A 20,569-nucleotide genomic window follows, 5' to 3' on the forward strand; every position below is an offset into this window, starting at 1 on the left:
CTGCTCACCCCTGCTGGGGCGTGCAGCCCTGCACCCCTGCTCACCTGCCACCCCTGGGCTCCTTTCGGAGGAGACACAGAAAGATGAATGGGGAGGTGGGTGGTGGAAATATATGAACCTGTGAATGTACTAGGCAGGTCAATATAAAATGATTTTTCTATAATATGCCAACTGGGGCACAAATATGATTAGATGGAAAAGAAATGTTTTTCTTACACTGTATATATAAATCCCTAGACTCATTGTCCTAGGATCATGGCTTGAATTATAATCCAGAAAATGTCATTAAACAAAATGGTGGGGATATAGTTTTTGGCTCTGCATGTTTCTGAGTAGTTTTCTAGAGGCAGAAGGAATGATATTAAGAGAAGTATGATTTCTGCTTGCCTTATCTTTTTTCCTAAGCAGTTGCTGTTGGCCACTTGCAGTCACACAACCACTATGATCTGCCCAATATGTTCTGTATGTTCTTACTGTGAGATGATGCTGAAAAGTTAAAGGTTTAAATGGTTTTCCGTAATTTTCTACCAAAAAGATCAACTATAGTCAAATGGCTTGTGACATTAGTAAAAAGTGAGGACAGAGAAAGTGTCATCCCCTCGAATGGAGAAGGGAAGGAGTAGAAGTACTTAGATAATTTGCATAACAAATCTGTTAAGACAGACCCCAAGTGACAAATAAACTGACAGATAAATAGAAGATAATTGTTTTGAATTTCAGCAAGGAGGATTCAGGTTAGATATTGGAACAAAACTCTCAACATTTAGAAGAATAAACCAATGGATTAGAGTCCCTGGTGACAATAAGGGATCTCCATGCCTGAAGGACTTTTAGAAAAGGTTAGCTAAACATCTATCAGCACTGACACAGGTTTGTGCATCAGGGCAAGAAGCTGTGTTGATCAACCAGCCTGTAGTTTGCAAAATATGAAAAGCTGGTAAGTGAAATGATTGTAACATAAAAGCAAAACCCATACAAACCCATCCTATTACACACAAGCAAACTTAAAAAAAAAACCAAAAATCAAAATATGAATAGCAGTCAAAAGTTTTACTTAACTTGTTTTTCCCTGTCAATGAAAAAGTACATTATACAAGATGATCCATAGATTTATTTTTTTCTCCAAAATGTTTCAGCTAAAAGCATAATTAGGTGAGCTAAATAATCTCTGGAGTCCTTTACAAGCATATGGTTGTGTGACTTATGCCCCCAGTGTCTGTATAGTTAATGGAGACATATGGTCAGACCTAGCAGGGGATGCAGCCTACTCCTCACCCTTCTGTAAGTGGCTGTCATTCTCCTTTGACTATAGAATGAGACAGAAGTAATGATATTCTGAGTTTTGGCACCCAAGTATGTCTAAGTTTTGCACACAGATGACCTGTGAGGACTGCTATGGGTTGGTCTACAGCTTTTTTAGTGGATAGCTGGAGAGGTCTGTGATTTGGATACACTAGATAGCTTGAACAGGATAATTATTTTCCAAAAGGAAGAAAATCTATGGGCATTACTATTTCTGTTGTATTATAAGCATTTTATTATTAATTTAAAGCACACATAAATTGCATAGACATCTGATGAAACGGAAGGAATAACTTGGTCAAGGTAATTAAGTAAGGACACTCACTGAAAAGCTATATTCCCAGTAGAACAGCAGTGTGCAGAGAGTTCGCCTGCCAAGTAAAAAGAAAGAGCTAACTGGTAAAATTGAGAACACACAGGTAGAGCTTGCTGCAGAAAATTAAGAATGTGAATTTTCAATAATATATTAATAGAAAAAGAGTTTCTTTTACCAACCAATTCCAGTCTTGTGTATGTGAGAGACAAATCAAAAATTCCTATAGGGAATGTGAAGAAAAGCTCCTAGAAAATAAGGAAGTAAGTTACACTTTTCCTTGTTATTGAAGCTATACTTTAACTTTATTTCAACCAATCTATATGCTTTGTTACCAGGTTCAATTCATAAACTGATAGCGGTAATAGACATGGCCTTTATAAAGGGCAGTTGTGAGTATGTGATTTTGCTAACTGAAAGTTTATACCACTTTTTAGCTCAGTGCTGGGGTTACTGATATGCTGTTCCTGCCATAGTCAGTTTAATTCACTGTCCCTTGTAAAGAAGAAAAAAATAGGTTTTGGAGAGATGCAGTTAGAACAGCATGTAAAATTTCTGGAAGGAGAGTTTTGCAAAGGCTTTCAGAAAATTTTGCTGTGTGGCAATGTGGCCCCCAAAACTCCTGTCCCACCTTTCTTCTGAATAAGTTAGAAACTGTGCCCAAGCTCCACGCTCTCCTACACCCGTCTGGGCTCCCTTGGGCCAGCGAGGCGGCGCAGAGGCATGTGGCATGGTCTGTACTAATCGGTTACATCCCTTTGCTTGGAAAATTTTCCTGTAAGCCAGATCCATTTTTTGTTTTTACACCAAGTTACTCAAAAAAGCAGATCATGGGAAAACTGACAGTTCCCCAGTTATGTTTTTATTATGGATTCAGATCCCTTAAGCTACATTTGGAACTATTAAGCTAAATTTTCATATTCAGCTCAAAGACTAAATCACCAGGCATTCTGGAATATAAAGTGAGTAATATACTGCATAACAAAAATAAATGCTTTCACAATGATTTACATGTTTACAGCAATAACAGTGGCTAATGTGCAGTAAAATAAAATTTCAATAAAAATGAGTTAATTAAGTCCTATTTTAATGCTAAGAAAAAGAAATAAGCATCATGCATGGCTGATATAAATATTAATTGCCTGCAAGATGACATATAAAAGTGTAATACTCTGTTATGATAATGAAGCAAAACCTAAAATAACAGACTACTGTTCACCACTGCGTATGGCATTGTCTATACAGTGTCAGTGTGTAGGAGAAAGCTGCAGATCTTGTAAATAAGGTCTTATTAACTGGGAAAAAAAAAACTTTTCTATTTCACATTTCCAAAATGCATCACAGCACTGAAAATGCCTTTATAATCTACTCTGTATGTGTGTGTGTGCGTGTGTGGAGTGAAAGAAAACAGTTTCTCAGCATCTGTATTGAACCACGAAGTTCTGGTCAGTTTTTTCTTTTTGATAATGAGATAAAATGGACCTCAAAAAAAAGAGAAACTTCTAAAGAAAACATAAATATTAAATAATTCTTTGTTCCTTTCTCTTAGAAAAATCTTTCTGTGACATAAACTCAAGTGATGGATACATACTGTGCATTTGTCCTCTTCTTGCAATTTCATTAATCTTTGCTTTTATTCTGAATGTGAAAATCAATATTTTTGGATGCTTTTGACAACACTGTGCTACTGGAAGACAAGAACGTTACAAAGTCAGCTTCAGAGTTTCACTGCTTATCTTTATCTGGCACAAGTTGATATTGGTCATTGGAAAATCTTAACATTTCTTTGGACTTGGACAGGTGTAGCGGTCTGCTTGCATGCCTAATACCATAGGATGATGGGCTAAATGTAAACCACATGCTCTCTCTGTAAGACATTGAGAAAGGCTTTTTCTTATGTTGCTCTACACACTTAGGTAAATACTCTCGAACAGCTTCTCAGCTGATGTAAGTTGAAATAATTCTGTTGAAGTCAACTGATTTAGTGGGGCTCTGCCAACTCATACCTGCACAGGATTATGTTCTTAAAATATTTACCAAATTATTGCACCAGCTTTGAAATTCCAGATGTGATAGGAATGCCATACATCAAATGTATGAGCGACTTACTTTCAGAGCAGTTCTACTGACTTCCGGGGGTCTGCTTTGAAGAGTGAAGTATTACTCCACATGAATAAGATAGTCATGATTCAACTCTTAAACCACTAAGATAAAAACAAAAATGCATGACTGCCAAGAAAAAATTGTATAAATTTTTGGCAATTGGGATTTCTTGACTGATTGGCTCCTGGTGGATTCCCATGTGCAAATGAAAATATCAGGTAGGTGATTAAACAGACTTTGTTATGCTGTAACTAAACAAAACAAACCTTGCTCCTGCAACTGCATTCCTTAGAGGGTGATTCTGATCCTATTGAAAGTATTAACTGTGCCTTTGGTATACTCATATCTTCTGCAAACATGCCCAAATGATTGTTACGCGATGGATCCTCTGTATAGTATAATTTTAATCCACTGTCTGCCCAGTGAATACAAATTATAGAACCTTAAACTGATCATTAAACCAGACTAATTGCTAAGGTGTATTACATATTTATAGATAAAAATGTATTTCTATTTATCAATCATAAAACAATCACGCTTTTTATAAAATCTGATGGAAAAAACCTACTAGAGTCTTTTAAAATAGAAATTTGATTCTAGTAATCAACTACCTTCAGACAGATCTTTCCTAACGAGGCAAGCTAATATATGCTCATTATCAGCCTTATTTTTTTTTTAAATACTCTCTAGATCCTTGTTTTTAAGATCATTCTACCTATGAGCTTTGTTTCTGGGCTTTGGCTCCAGATAGAAATTGCTTAGGTTTTTTGATAACCTAGGGATGAGTGAAATACTGCTGCTTTTGAGTTCTTTGCCAGAAAACACTCTTTTTTTTCCTGGATGCTTCATTAGACTGTGGCTTTTGCAGATTTACGAAGGTGTATGTGTAACTTTCATCAGCAGAGCACACACACAAAAAGTCTGTAACATTGAGGAGACTGGAGTGATTAAATATATTGACTAAAAGTACAGGGTAAGAGAAGTACATCTGGATGGCTCCCACGTTAGACATCTGAATGACAAACAAATACATGGTGACAGCAGTTGGAATAGAAAGTGGAGTGTGGGTGAGAAAAATCTGGAGATAAAGAATTAAGTTTAAATTCATCAGTCTGTCAGAGCATGTCTTCTGCAATTTTTGTTTTCTTCTCTTCTTAAATTCTAAATACAGACAGCCATGTGACAAAGATAGAGAAACAGAAAATTGCGTTCATCTAATACTAAAATTTGTTAAGATAAGGAAAGACGTATTATCTCTAAAGCCCCCCTGTTTCGATCCTTGATTTGTTGTATAGCTTTTACTTAATACCTTTTCCAACCAAGCCTGGTTTCTGAAGGCAGATGGAAAGCAGCAGCACACACATGCTAGCAAGTTCAGTGGGTTTGCCAAAAAGTTTGTTGAAAATAACTAAACTTTGAAGTTGAAGGCACTAGCACTGGTGTGATTTTGCAGCTTAGGCTCACGGCTAGCTGTCACTCTTTGTACGTTTGAAGGCTACTAATGAGACAGAGAAGGTTTCTGTGAAAAGTAAACACAGTGCAGATACACTGTCTAGTTGACCTATGGTCAAAGACTTTTTTCAAAATCAATGTGTGGTTTTCTTTCTTCCTTTCAATTTCTTTCTTTTCTGATAGCAGCAAAAGAAAGGGTTTCAGATGTGCAAATATTTTAGTTTTGTGTGTTCTTAAATTAATTGAAAAGGCCTTCACTGATACCAACCAAAGATGCTTAAAAAAGAAATAATAATAATGAAAACGTTTATCCTGTGGTCTGTTTCAAATCTTAAATGAGAACACACTGCTCTGACTAAATAATAAGCATGGCATTATCTTGGAGTTCTTGGGACTGAGGGATCCTGGAGAATGACAACCTCAGTTGCTTCAGTTACAGAATATTAAAAATTCAGAAGGAGGTACAGGAACAAGTTAAATAGGAATTGTTGTGCCAGTGATGGGTTGCAGTCTGTTGTACTTCCAGAAATCCCTTTTTGAATGCTGATAAGCCGCAGTGTGCTGCTATTGCTCATTGCACTGACAGAGTTACAGACCAATTACCTGTCAAAGGTATTTTCAAAGCAAGTGTGCAGCTTCTTGACTTCTGGCTTTGCTACTCCTGCAAGCCAGAAAAAGGGAAGTAAATAAGGGGGGATGTCTGAACGAAAGTGCATTTATTTCCAAATGAAGAAAAATTATGATTATTATTTTTCACATTGAACAGAAAGTGTAACTTTGCTTGCTTGAAGCATTTAATCTCCAGCATTTGCACAGAGAGCCAAATGGTTAGAGCATTGTTTGAGCATCCCTTCCCACCCCCGAGGAGACACTGGGAATGTGTGTTGTGTACCCTGTCGCGGTGCCCCTACCCCTGCAGCTGGGGTGACAGCAGAATCCTGCCTCTCCTCTCTTCACTAGTTTGGGAATCTGACCACGGAGAAAAAAATCTGAGCCAAGGCTTCCAATGCAGTTAACAGAAAATCATTATTTTTATTATTTAAGTCAGCTGAAGTCACATTTTTGGGTACATTGGCATTCATCAGAAATGTTGTCTGGCTCTAACTTCAGTGCAGCTGTCACAACTGTCAGAAATATTTCCCTGTAGAGGCAAAGGATCACTCACTTGCCCATTGCTGTGATGCCCGCTTATAAAGAAAGCAGAAATCAGCCAAGGAGAGACCAAGTGTTTAGGCACCACCAGCATGTTCCCATGGACGCTTCAATGGGACAAAGACAGAGAAGAACAACAATGTTCCACAACGTCATGGACAGACAGCCATCTCCACTGACTTGTGCTGGGGAGTGGGCAGAGGACTGGGTTTATTCCAGCCTCTGCACTGGTGACCAGCTTCTGGTAAGAGGGGAAAGAAATTCAGTGGTGGCCCCATCTGCTCAGCTTCTACCCAGGCTGGTCAAATAGGGGTGGAGCAATCTTGATGCTCTCTTTTCCTCCAACTCTGCACCTGCAAAAGGGCTAATCATAATCTTAAGGCGTGTTACTGAGCCAGGAGAAAAATCAAATAGAATATTGACTTTAGGATACTAAAGTTTAATTTTGGTAATATTTTCTTATGTATGTAATTAGTATGCCTCCTGGGGAAGTGCAGCTGGGAATTTCTACATGGAAAACTCTCTTTAAGACACATAGAGTTGAGATATGCTAATCTAATTCAGAATTTAAGACTGAAATATAGATAAATTGATCATTATAGCTGTATAAATAACACAGCTCTAATCGGGTGTGAATGTCCTAACTGGCATGTGAGATGCAGAGTACTGCCAATTTTTAATTTCCAGTAGAATCAGCTACAGCTATGATTCCTACTGTGAAAATTTCTGTGTTACTGAATATGTATTTTTAATGAACCCAGTAGTAATCCAATCAGCAGAAAGTCATAAACTTAATCCTGTTCATTGAGGTTTGTGAAGATCTGAGTTTGGCCTCCTGCTATATTAAAGGAAACAATGGAGAGTTTGGAAACTTTTGTCTGTTTACCGTATCACAGTTAGTTTGGTGGTTTCTGCCTTTTTAGACAGATGATCTGGCAAAAGCCTTGATTCTGCTACGAGATCAATCTGGCTGATTGTGTTTGGTCGAACAGCCCTGGGAGTGCTCAGTGTACCTCTGATTAACATGCTCAGCCCAGCACAAAGTTACTGATAAATGATAGCAGTTTGATGCTGGCGACTTGTTTTCAGACTTCTAGCAGTATGTTTTGATATGAGGCAGTTTTTAAAGGGTCTTTAATCAAAACTGTGGGTAAACATAGTACCCACAGTGCAAATTAGGTGCCTCTTTTCACATGTATGGGAGTGCCATGTCTAGTTAGACAGTTTTGGGAATCCCAAAAACTGTCTGTATCTTTTGTTCTGTGTCTGATTTTGCATATATGGCCCAAAATTTAAGGAAAAAAACATCAAACATAAATACTGAGGAACAATTATTTTAGCAGAAGTCCCTTGAAATAAGTTGTGTTCTTAGCAGACTTCATGGCTTTGCATCACACTGCCCTCTTAGGAAAGTCTGCCTTGTATACTGGCTGTCATCTAGCTCAGAAATGGCCAGCCATCTTGATCCTCTGAGGATCAACCCTAACACACAAATATTCTTGAGGCTGGGAGGCTCAAGGCATGTACAACATCTTCTGAAGAGTTGAGGAGAAAGGAGTTCTGGGAATGGTGCACAGGCAGGGAATGACAGTGTCACCTCGGGGACCTCGACTCCATTTTGGGATGGTGGTGGGCTGGATATGAACTAGTTTCTACAGCACCCAGCCTCTGTAGTCAGAACTGTCTTGGTTCTTGCCATGGACCACTTACCCATGGACTGTTACGTCTCCTTTGCTGCTTGCATGATGTACTTTTCTCATGGGAGCTGCACCTGAACTGCCTTGCTGTGGCTTCATTTCTTTAAAGTTGAGTTTCCCCTCAGACTACATTATATGCTCCAGAAACCCAAAGAACTTGTTGTACCTCCCATTCCTCCTCCTGCTGTTATTTTACCAGCCCTTTTCACTCATATTAGCATTATTTTCCCTTCTAACTAGAAAGGGAATTTTTAGATAATTTTTTGCTTCTTTTGGAGATTAATCAGATTTAGATAATTCAGCCTAAATAAAATATGAGGGCTCATGTTTAATTGCTAGTATTCATTTATGTTGGGAGAGAAATGTTATGATGAGAACATTTGTTATTTAGCTAGCTAGTAATGAGGTTTCTTTACTGAGTTAGTTACATAATTTTTTAGAAATAGTATAAACTGATTTGTCACAACAGAGCAAAGTGGGATGGTTAATGAACGACATCCTTCCTGACTGGCAAAATCCTTTCTTCATTAAAAGACCAAAGATCTGTAGCTGTCTGAAGGCAGTAGAGGAGGTGGAAATCTGTCCTAATTCCCTAAAATACCAGGCAGGTGGCAATGGAGTTCAGCTCTTTCTTGTGTGATAGAGTTTAAAGCCAATAAGCAGTTGCAAATTTGTTTAACTCTCAGCTCGCTCTGAAACTTTGAATTTTCCATCTTATTCCTAAACTTTTTCCATCAGATTTTCAAATTAGTGAAGAACCTGCCTGTGGCACAGGAGACTCGATTGTTTCCCAGGACCATTCAATGCTCCTTGTAGCACAAATCATTGCTGTTGAGATAAACCTTGATCCTCTCTCATTCTTTCTATCCTCTACTGATTTTCATACTTCATAAATGTATCCAAATTCCTGAGTTTTAAAGACACTGCACATTGTATCCTTAGGTACATTCAGGCAGGAGACGAAGCACAAAAGTAAGGTGTAAAGTATGAAGACACTGAAGAAAATGAGGTTGAAAAGAAATTAAGTGAAGTAAATCACATATATATATATATATATATATATATACACACACATGTATTATCTATAGGTATGTAGTAGAAAACAGGAGCCCAGACCACAGCTGGAGAACGGAACAGCAGCACAAGTGACACACACATAGGAACAAAGTGTCAGTGCCTCATAAAAAAGAAATACCTCCTGGAAACATGAAGGGAAATCATGAGGCTTCAGAGTAAAGGAAATTGTACCAGATTTCCTGAAACATGGCATTTTGCCTCTGCTGCAGGAAAACATGGAGAACTTTTTGACATTAAAGTCTGCTTCTGAAGTGACTATATAACAATGTCATCGTAAAGGGCTCTCTTCATTCACTGTTAATGACTTCCTTATCAAATTTGTGCAGTTTACAAGCCAGAGGATGATTTTTGTAGTTGCTTGCACTCCCAGCTGCTCTTGGGATCTAGGAATGAAGCTGCTTTTTGTGCCTTTTACATTACCACCAGTAATAAAGAACCTGCAACTCGACACAGCAGAATTCATTCCACGCTGGGAGCTCTTTGCAGTGCTGAGACAAAAATCTTGGTTTTATCAGTAAGTTGATAGGACTCTGAGTTTCAGAGGGTACTGATCTGCAAGAAGGTGATACTTAAAAACTTGCCTGTTTTACAATATTTACATTACCTTTATTTTCCTTCTGTCTATAATTTTTTATTGGCTTATTTAAGATGATTGCCTTCCTTGGAAAGAAAAAATTGATATAATCCTAATCAATAACCCTGCAGTCTCTGGATTCAGGAGTCTTTATAGTAGAAACCTCTACTGTGTGTTGGCTATTTTGCACCAGCAGTTTCCCTGCTACTTAAAATCTGTTGCATTTTCATGCATGAACCCATGTCCTGGATTCAGGACATGTACTTGTATTTCAGTTTCTGAAAAGGAACTTGCGAGGCAGTATCATTTGAAAGAAAGATTATGTGAATATGCATACAAATGGATTTATTCGAATATATGTGTAAGTGTTACCCTTGGTAGTAAAGTCACTTAGCTTCATATGAAGACTACTTCCAACATAAGAACCGTGATGTTTCCTTGTCTGAGTACATATTCTAAGGACTTTAAAGCTATATAGAAGATACATGGTTGGGAGTGCACATCATGTCTTGGCTTCAGGGAGTAAGGGGAGACCCAGCCTGCCCTGTAGAGATCCTTCACGTATCCACCTAGATCTTAAGAGATCTTCTTCTGACAGAATGGAAGGACAAACAACTTCCACTGCAAGAGCATAGCAGAAGTACCACAAGAAATATTACGACTGCGGCATTGTTGGCCAATATTGCTATGTAAGATAATTTGTTTTTTCTTTAGGAATCTTCACAGGCTTTAGATGAGATCTCATATGAAATAACTCAGCAAAACCAGCAGCCCATAATTCCATGCATCATCTTTATGATTCACATGCTCCGGCAATGTGCCCAGCTCCTGGAACTGCTGTAGTCTTTCAGCAATGGTAAGCTTTGCTCTTTCCTTGCATCCCCACTATGTGATGCTTACAATAAAATGCCATTAGAATGTCTGCAGAGAGACCTGCCTTAAAAACAGATAAACATATTTTGCAAACCAGTCTAATGACTTCAGCAATTGAGGACTGAATTGTTCCTAGCTTTCCTGTAAGATGTCTGATAGACAGAAGTAGGTAAAATTCTTTTTAAATTACCTAGGGCATCCAAATGAATACATTAACTAATAACATCCTCATATGCCACATGCATTTACTGGAAAAGCTTTATCTGATTGTTTTGATAATGTTTTCATTTCATGGTATAGAAATTGATATTAAGAAGTAAATATTTTTGTTCTTTTTATAGTTATTTCCTTCCCTATAAATTTCAGCTAGATAAAAATTCTTATATATTATTGCTGGAACTTAATTCTCTTTTGCATATTGTGAACTTTTTGTGAAGTCTAAATGTAATGGAAGACGTTAATGTACTTACTGTTTTTGTTCACTGACCTTTCTTACGATGTGTTTTTTGCTTTGCAATACACCAGGAAGGTAGAGGCAATATATTTTTGCACTAAGTCTTTTTTTATATGTATATATTTATATGTAGTCATTGTGAAATATGTCGAGTAGTAATTTGTAAAATTTGCTATCTACTGCTCAATACCTACTTTGAGTGTCAAAATAACCAGTAAATGCTTCATTTTCTTATCTGAGTGAAGCTAACATTTGGCGTGTATACGAGGAAAAAAAATTCAGAACTTCACATAAAATTTCTGTTCCATCTTCCAGTATTAGAGCTTTTCTCTGTCACTGAAAGAAAATTCACTCCTTTGGAAAAAAAATGAACTTAACTGTGAGAGAGACCATTGTTTCTATTTAAAGTGAGTACCTCAGAAATGTCATTCATTTTTTAAAGGTATAGTAAGATTTTTTTCTGAAGTCTCTTCCTCTGGTATAATTGTGATACTGGGCGGATTTCTTCGTTCAATTTCTGTTCGTGTTTTCTGCCAATAAATGCTTCCTTTATCATACATTTATGTTAACTGTTCTGCTGGCTGGTAAAGTTTGTGTTCGCTTTTACATATTGGGTGGTGATGGCCTAAAACTATGCCTTGGTGTAATGGGTTCCCTACATTAGAGTCAAACATCAGAGACAATTTTAGTGTCTGAACCATAAATACCTTATTCTTCTGAATGCTTGAGGAGCAGAGTTGGAAAAGACAATGCGATGCATATATAACAACTGTCATTTGAGGGATGTAAAAGTGCTTTATAAACTGCAGTACAGGTTTAGAGTTTGCTTTACCCTCTACTAAATGCAGTTTTCTCAGGGCAGGGATGGGGAGGGAGAAAATAAATGTTTAACAATGCACAGCATTGGTAGACAATGTTTAAGGAACTAATTAAGGTCTCCCCCACAGTGCACACAATAATACGTGGGTGCTGTGATGGCTCAAATCAATACGGACGATACCACCTTTCAACCGGCTTTTTCTGGCTGGTTGTGCCTTTTACTGTTCCATTTTGATTTCACAAATGCCTCAAAAGAACTGAGGATTAAGAAAACAATGCTAATTTCTGAAATCAGTTATAAAGGACCTTCTCAATATTTTGGGCCTGCCTGAGCAGTGTAAAGTTTTGGAATATCCTGAGGCTTATTATCACAGTTGCACATTTCTCAGGAAGACTCAAGGAAGGTGGCTGTGAAACATCCCCTGTGCCACACACATATGCGCGTGGATGATGCTGTAGAGGCTTCAGCCTGCTCATCTGTGCTGCTCATCCCCCTGCCATCAGTACACAAAAGCTTACATGCTTTTGTGCCACGGGTTCTTATACATCTGTTGGAGCTGAGCTAAGCCATTCGCCCAAACTGTGACCTTGAGTATACAAGGCTTTGTAACTCCTCTTAGACACTGCTGTTTACTTGTTCTGTTTATGATAACCGGGTAGCAAATTGCTCCATTGTGCTGCTGAAGAGCGGATCGGTTTCAAATTGCTCTGAAAGGCAGCCAACAGAACAGCTAACACCATGGGGCCACGTTTTTAAATGGCCTTCGGTCTGGATTTCAAGTTTGTGTTCCCAGGTTTGCACTCCCAATCAATTGTAGAAAAAAATAATTTCAGGCCCAATTAGCTGTGAACTTCCATATACCAGGTTTAGAGAAAACTGAATAAATTTATGGTTGAAAGTACTGTGGGAAAATGAGACAGCACTTGAACTTCCTCTAGTGCGATTGGTTTGACTGTTCTTTTGTTTTACTCATATTGTATGGTCTTTTCTTTTTAAGTTACAATAGCGTTGCATGGTGCTGGTGGCAGCACTCATCATTGTCTCTTTAAGGATGGGAAGCATCAATATCATATGTAGTAATGGAGCAAACTCTTTCAGAGGTTGAGCATGTTTCTCCCTTTATCTGAGTCTGTGGTAATATCCGTGTTTGAAAACCAGGTGTCTGTGTCTTCAGGTAAACTGCCACTTTAAACTTCCACACTCAAATCTTGAGCCAAGATTTCAACTCCAAACAGTGTAGGTGGGGGGATATGTGGGGCATGCCACCCGAAATTTAATATCAATTGTCATGACAACTATTAGAATCTTGCTTTGTTCTCCAGGATGCTCCAGGAGTAGGACCAGAGAACAACAACATGCCAGCGAGAGAGATGATTTAGTCCAGAGTGTGACAAGTTTAGTTTCTGTGCAAATATTCCAGGATCTTGTGATGCCCTGAGAACAGCAAGATTAATTTGCTTGCCCTTTTCTGTGCATTTCAAGATCTTGCAGGCTCTCCCACTAGAAGAAGAGGAAAAGACTGAGCACATAAAGAATTGAGAACAGCATGATTTTCAATACAGTCTGTCACCTAAAATAATTTCCCCCCTGGGGATCAATACAGTCATCATTAAGGTCACCCTAAGGACTGATGTTCTTGGAAAATTTCCTTTTACAAAGACAGCTTTCTTAATGAATTTTTTCATAGGTCTGTTTTGTCATGATTACCAGTACTGAGTTTCTCACTTTCAACTATGAAAACAACTATGAAAACTCATGCTTTCTGATAGAATCAGTTTACCAATAAAACTAGTATACTATACAAGTGATCAAGCTGAACATCTCATACAGCAAATAATCTGTGGGAAGTGCTGTATGTACCTTTCCTCTTTTCTTACATTGCCAGACCATTGCTTATAGTGAGTAAATACCTCATGTGAGGAAGCAGTATTTGCTGAACATCAGGAAAAGGAAGTTGAAGTCTGAAATCTTGCTGCTCCCCAGAAAATCATGTGAAAGTCATCCAGAAAAGCTTTCACTGCATTGTACAAGAGCTGTTAAATTCTCTTTGGAACAGTTTGGCTTCAAGTCATTTTGTCTTGATGGTTACTGTGAGACGAAGGACATGTCTCTCAAATCTTGAAGGTAGAAATCACATGCTCGGCCTTGTATTTCTGCCCTCCTCTGGGGAAAGGAGGAAATGTGCTTTGCATAGAACAGATATCTGGCCTCAGAACGGCTGGCTGCCTTTTTAAACGGCAACATTTTAAAATGAGTTGACCCTAGTAGAGGATGCTGCTGTACCCTATCCTTCTCATGAAACTGAAGCCAGAGGCTGCCTTCAGGGAAGTTTCTTAAAATACACCTGAATCCTTAACTCTGTGTGACATAAGACTTTCTAATTTGTGAGAAATGTTCTTTGGTTTAGTTTTTGTCTTCTTCTGTAACTGACAGTTTATTAGGATTTATAACAAATAACATAAAAGAATCCCCTTTGTTAGAGAAGCTTTTTTTTCATTGCAGGAAATGTATCACTAACTTACTGTAAAACAAGGAAAAAGGACATAAAGGGGGAAGTTTACCACTGACAACTGAGTCTTTATGCTGATGGTCCGTAAGGGTGTGAGCTCCGTTTAATGCATCCTTAAAGTATATCATGAGACATGTTTCTGTCCCCTGACGTTCTATGAGGAAGGTCTTTCAGTCTCTCACAGTTGTGATCCTAAAAAACGCAGATCAAACGATCTTCTTCCTTCATGGAGGTGTGATGTTTTTTGCACAACACAATGATTGCCCTCTCATTCCCAGTGCAAAGTCTTAATTACAGCCTCAGGGAACACTAACAAATGGCCTATAAACACATGGCAAGATTCTGCATCCTGCATTTCGCAGGAGCTTTTTTGGCAGAGTCTGCCAGCGGTCTTACATTGGTCACTTCAGTTCCCAGCTGCTGTCTGACAGATGTGCTGGAGGGAACAGCCTCAGGCTGTTAGTGTTCCTGGTCTCCTTGGTAGGCTTTCAGCCACCAGATGTGTGATGGAACTCACAATCTCTTTAAATCAGAAGAGCCTAATAAATAAAGATGAAGTTCCTCCAGTCTCTGATTAGTTTACTATTTAGGGGGGAAGTAGCAAGCAATTTTTGTAGTGATGTTTAAGGTATGAAAGAGCAGTTCAAAGCAGGCTAATGTAAATACTAAGTAGGTAAAAAGTTTGGGTTTCTTGGAACTCTCATGGGAAGGGAAAGAGATAGCCTTCCCTTTGAATACAGTTATTTTTGGTTTATTTTTGTCAGTCCTGCACTGCAGCTGTAAAGGATTCCAGGTTCCCATCTCCAAGATGCAGTTACAGCATGGCTTAAGAGCCACACAGCACATAGGACTGAGCCATGTCCCCATATCCAGGACACATTATAGGAACACAGTTAACCCTCATTCCCTAGACAAGTTTGAAACAATCCTGTAATTGCATCTGGTGACAGGCAGGTTGGACTGGAGTTCCCTGACCCAATTATAGTTGTAACTCCGACAAAGCTTAGCTCTCAAAGCAGGTTAAAAAGCTAAAGGGACAGATTCATGTTATGATGTGCTGAGCATGAAAGTTTCTTTGAAGCAGATCCACAGTGCTCTAACCCAAAGTTCAATAGGCACTGCGCCAGTCCCTCTGCTGTATCCCGTGTGAACTTTGCATTGCTTTGCTTATTAGTGGCATTCAGAATGCTTGATGTATTTTTCATCATTCCGTCAGTCTTGTGGCATAATGTAAATCATACAGTCCCTTTCCTTAGTGGAGGGGCTGCTTTTTCCAACTTTGAGAACACTAGCTGCAAAATACTTTACTTTTACCAGTGGAGGCTAAATTTTCTTTTGTAATAAATAAGTTCTGTTTTTCCTGTTTACTTATATGTCTATTACTCATTGCATTTAAATGAGGAATTAGCTTGCTTGACTCAAAGCCAAATCTTTTCAAGCTATGCCTTGTTGAAGGAGAGTATCTAAGACTAAAAGGTGGAATTGATCTGCGAGTAAATGTCTCAAGTTACCCCTATCATAAGAAAACAGTTGGCATCTGCTTCAGGGACATTTCTGTAAGTAGGCACATGTATGCTTAATATTTTGCAGCTGAGGGGAGCAAGTGTTGAATTTTCAACTTACTGGATTCTAATGCTTTCTTAAAAGCCTTTTGTTTCCTTTTGTCTTCATCATATGAGAAGTCTGACTAGCGCTAGAATGGTACCTCAGGTTTTCTTAGGTAGAATTTGGGCTTCACTGGCGTTAATCAGAGTTTTGCCATTGTCTTCAGTGTAACAATTATACATCTGCTGCTCAATAGCCTGATTTTAATGCCCCATATTTTCATGCAAACTTCATGGAGATTTTAAGCTCACTAGAGCGAAAAGCTTTTGGTTGTCAATTTGTTAAAAGTGTTACATTCTTTAATAATATGTACTCATGTAATTGTTACATAGAGTTGAAAGAAGTGAAAAGTTGGAAGACTGGAGACCATAAGGGGAGGTACTCCTCAGTGAAAAAGCTATTACTTGCATTAAAGATCTCCTAGGAAAATGCTTAATTCCAGGTACTTTCTTTGATTCCACACATTGCTAGTGAAACATGAGGCTAAATGGGCCAAAGGAAAAAAGCAAACATGGTAAGAGCACATTGAGGCATGTTTGGAATGAAAACTTGTGATACTGCAGTCATGAATATGCCTGTAGCTGATCTAACTTATGGACTGTATTCAAATTGATATAGCTAGCTCATGTATCAATTACAATGAAAATACGGGCTTTAGGGGCCTGCCAAAAACTCTTGACACATGGCCACTCATCTGTTGTTTGGGCCAATGCACTGTAATTGATACCTGAACTAAGTAGGTTAAAGACAGATAGCATCTATGTAATAGATTGCACTGTTGTGTAGAGATAGCTAAACCATCTTAAAATAACTTAGCATGAGTACTGGAAAAAGCCCTGGAATGCTATGCAAAGCTCAGAGTGGGCTAACTTAAAGGACTAGGAAAAACAATACGTCAGTCGAGAAAGTAGAAGGCAGTGGGGAAAAAAAAAGTTTAACTAGCACATGACCGAAATCTTACAGAAAGAGTCAAAAGAAAAAAAAAAGAGAACACAAGAAAAAGAAATAAAACACTGAAAGGAAAAATTGCATGTACAAGAAACAAAAACCGGGAACTAAAAAACCCTGAAGCTCTCAGAAAGGAGCTATAGGACTATTATTAAAATGGAGGAAAGGGAATACATAGTGGAAAGTGAGAAATATGGAAAGTCCATGTAGAATAAAGAAAGATAACAAGGAGAATTCCAGAATTTTGTGAAAAGCATTTTCTTGTGAGTGTGCTTTGCTGCAGGACCTCAATTTTGTAACTTATTTTCAGCGTCTGTTGCTGAAGGAGCCAAAGCTTAAGGGCAGGAAAACAGGAAAGCATTCCATTGAAATAAAATCTAAATCCAGACATGAGCCTGGTTTTCAACTTACAGCCTAACTCTAAATCCCTTTAAAGTTTGCTTGTCACTTAATTGCACTACAAAATCTTGGCAGCCTCCTCACATCACAATTCTAAGCTGTCAAAGTAAGTAAAAGTAGATATAAAACCCCTCTAACATCTGTCAACTTTTAGAAACCATTTTCTAGTTGCAATTATATACCAAGCAATAAGCTCATTGTGTCAGGTCATAACGCCCAACCTAGCAAATTAAGGTCCATCAAACTTACTTGGACCTTGTTTTATTAGGTGGCCTTTCTCGAACAATAAAACCCACCTTTATTTATCATATCCGGAACTAGAGTCTTTGATCTCATGTTTCATATAATGCAAGTTTGTTTGAACTGACATACAAAGAAAAAGATAATTAAAACAACTAAAAATGCTCTTAGTTCACTCTTAAGTGGCAGAAAAGCTCTCAATTACATGCGTAGGCAGTGGTGAACTTTTAAACTGGGGTATTTCCTATGGATGTCTGGGGTTTATATAGCGACGTGTAGCACTGTAGTAGTCTCATATCATCTTCCTGACAATCTGCTGTAACCAATGGGCCTCATGAAGAAACAATAAGGTTCCAGATATCTGCTATGACAGCGCATGGAATATTGTGGCCTATGTTACCTTGTGGATGTGTTGCACCCATCTGTAATAATTACACAATAACTCAAAGTTATTTTACCATTGAATTGAAATTTTGTAGCATAAACAATGCCTAGATACTTTACTGTTGACTAAATGAGGGAGAGATTATGGCAGTCAGGAATTAAATAAGCGAAAGTTTTCTATAGTTTTGGTAAAAATGGCATTGAGATTCAGGTTGGTGATTACTATGCCACAATAAAAATGTGGTTTCAAACTAAAGTATTTAATCAGTCATCACTGTAATTAGTGAACAACAGAGTGGGCTGATTCAGGTTTCACATATTTGCACTGTACCAACGGAACTCTGCTGATTTTAATGAAATTACCTCTGCTTTTTAGTGCTGCTTATGGGACTTGCACTATGCCATTTACAAATACCTAGCATTATTTAATACTCTTGCGCCACAAAACATTCAGTAGTCTTAAAATCATCTGTTAGCAATTTGCTGAGAATGGAGATGCTGAGTGGAGGCACAGGCCTGGTCTTTATAATAGGAGGAGAGCTCAGTTCAGTTGGATTTTGGTTTTCAAGCCAATTTATTTTTAAAGTCTTGTTGTTTGAACCTGGAGAAATTCAGTCCTGGAAATAAGGAGATATATATATAAAAAAAAATTTAAATCTTAATGTTTTCATAGAAATAGTGGTTTTCTTCCCTATGTGCTTTTTGAAAGAAATAGTTACAGGTACTTCTATGGGTTGTGTGTTGCTATGGAAATGTTAGGAAAGGGTGAGCAAAGAAGAAGGACAATTCTGTTTATAAAGAAAACAGAAAACAGGTGAAAGGAAGAAAATATAATTATCCCCATTTTACAGCTGAGAAATTTCAGCACAACAAAGATAAAGAGTCTAACTCTTGTGGAAATCTATCAATCCTTTTAGGTTCACCTGTCATTTAGGCATCATTCTGCCTGCAGGGTATTCACAGAACATCTACAAATCATTACCTTTCCCTCACCCTCTACCTTTTACCTGCTTCTGCATACAGATGCACTCCTTCATCATAGCTGTCAAAACTCTGTTTTGTAAAAAGACCCCAGAGTCACCCCACCACCCCCACTTCTAAAGAAATATTGCAAGGCCCAGCGATCAATAGGAGAACTCAGTACAGACAGAAAAGAACAGGCACTACCAGCAATGAGATGATGCTTTCTGGCCCACTGAATGTCACAGTGTGGATGTGGGCCATCTATTCATAACATGTCACAGTAACTATGCAGCCTGATCATTTTTGTTGTTTCAGAACTGACAGTGGAGGAAATGGGTAGGTCATATATCTCTGTTCAGCCTTGACAGTAAGTTCCACACTCTCTGATTGTCAATGGTGAGAGTCAGAAACATGTCCACGCTACTAGGAAGAGGTTAGAACTGAAAACAAGTTCAAATTTAAATACAAAAACAATCTTAGTGACACAACTACAGCTTTCCCAGTCCTCACTCCTGTCAGGCATTCCTGATCCTTGCACTCTGCAGCTCATCAGTGCCTGAGTCTGGATTCAAGCTGATGTTCATGGTCAGCAGAAGCTGGCTTAGAGACATCAGCTAAGCAATGCATCAGGAAAGGAGAGTGGAGGAAATACAGGAGAAGATGTCCAGCCCCAGTACATGTGCAAGAAATCAAGTACTTCAGGTACCAACCCAGATGGTTTGGTATCACAGTTCCTTGTTAGAGCAAGGAGCATGAAAAATAAAATCCAACAAAAAGCCTTCTCTGTGTTAGAATCAAGTCCCAATAGGTAGACAAGAAAATTGTTCCTCAAAAACAGAGTAGAAGGAGCAGAACTTGTTCCTCAAGAACAGAGTAGAAGAGGGCCTTCTGCCCACATTCTTTACAGTTGCTTTGCCAGACAGCCTATATTGAGCCTGAGACAGCAAACAAGCTCTTCCTAAAGCCAGAGAACCCATACTCTCATCCAGGACCTGGTGACTATAGCTGTGGTCATAACAGCTGTAACTGTGGCATAACCAACCCATGCCATAACTGTGTCTGTACATCCTCCTCTGAACTTTTAGTGTTTAGCTCCTGATGTGAAAAAGTTGGTGGAAAAAGAACACCTGACTGAGGATTCTGGAGTCATGCTACAAAATGGGCTACTTCTCTCTTTGGTTACAGTGCTGGATGTCAAGAAATGTCTAGGAGGAAGGACACACTGACTCCACACTTCGAGACGACTCTCACCTGCATCTCACTTCCGTCACACTTCCACTACACTTCCACACAACAACAAGACAGTCAAATAGCATCCTGATATTCTTTGATCTTGACTGTGCAGTCCTCCCTTCTCTACATGTCGTATATTTCTTCTGTAATAAATCCTTTGTTTCCTTGAACTTCACTTGGTCTTGGCATGCCTTTCTTACTAGAGTTGTGTTCATTTTATTGTTTAGGAGAAAGAGGATGGAATAGCCATCTAGTGAGAGGGATTGGTCAGGAGGAGAGGCCAGATATCATCTAAATAACCCAGACTGAGTCACGGTCTGAGCCTGGACTGAGACCAAAAGAATACTTAGAGCCTTTTTCACCTAAAACTTGAGGCTTGTGAAGCTTTTTACATATTCAGCAAGGAGTACATCACAGAAAAATGTCAGTGTTCATATGTGAAATGTAGGAAGCTGGAGTTGGTAGAAGGTC

At 38.5% G+C, this 20,569-nt stretch overlaps 1 long non-coding RNA gene across 5 annotated transcripts in view; it reads left to right on the top strand.

Annotated features, from left to right (window-relative positions):
• The window catches only part of LOC148051406 (uncharacterized), a 291,091-nt gene that overhangs the window by 36,224 nt on the left and 234,298 nt on the right, over positions 1-20,569 (top strand). For 3 of the 5 annotated variants that reach the window (XR_015699859.1, XR_015699861.1, XR_015699860.1), the window contains exons 2-3: positions 10,385-10,526; positions 11,313-11,404. This is a non-coding gene — a long non-coding RNA (uncharacterized LOC148051406). The remainder of the gene's footprint in view (positions 1-10,384; positions 10,527-11,312; positions 11,405-20,569) is intronic. The other 2 variants (XR_015699863.1, XR_015699862.1) reach the window with 1 other exon arrangement.

This window comes from Nipponia nippon, unplaced genomic scaffold (genome assembly GCF_047370975.1).
Source record: "Nipponia nippon isolate SJK-2023a ecotype South Korea unplaced genomic scaffold, ASM4737097v1 scaffold_6, whole genome shotgun sequence".
In the NCBI taxonomy this organism is placed as follows: domain Eukaryota; kingdom Metazoa; phylum Chordata; class Aves; order Pelecaniformes; family Threskiornithidae; genus Nipponia; species Nipponia nippon.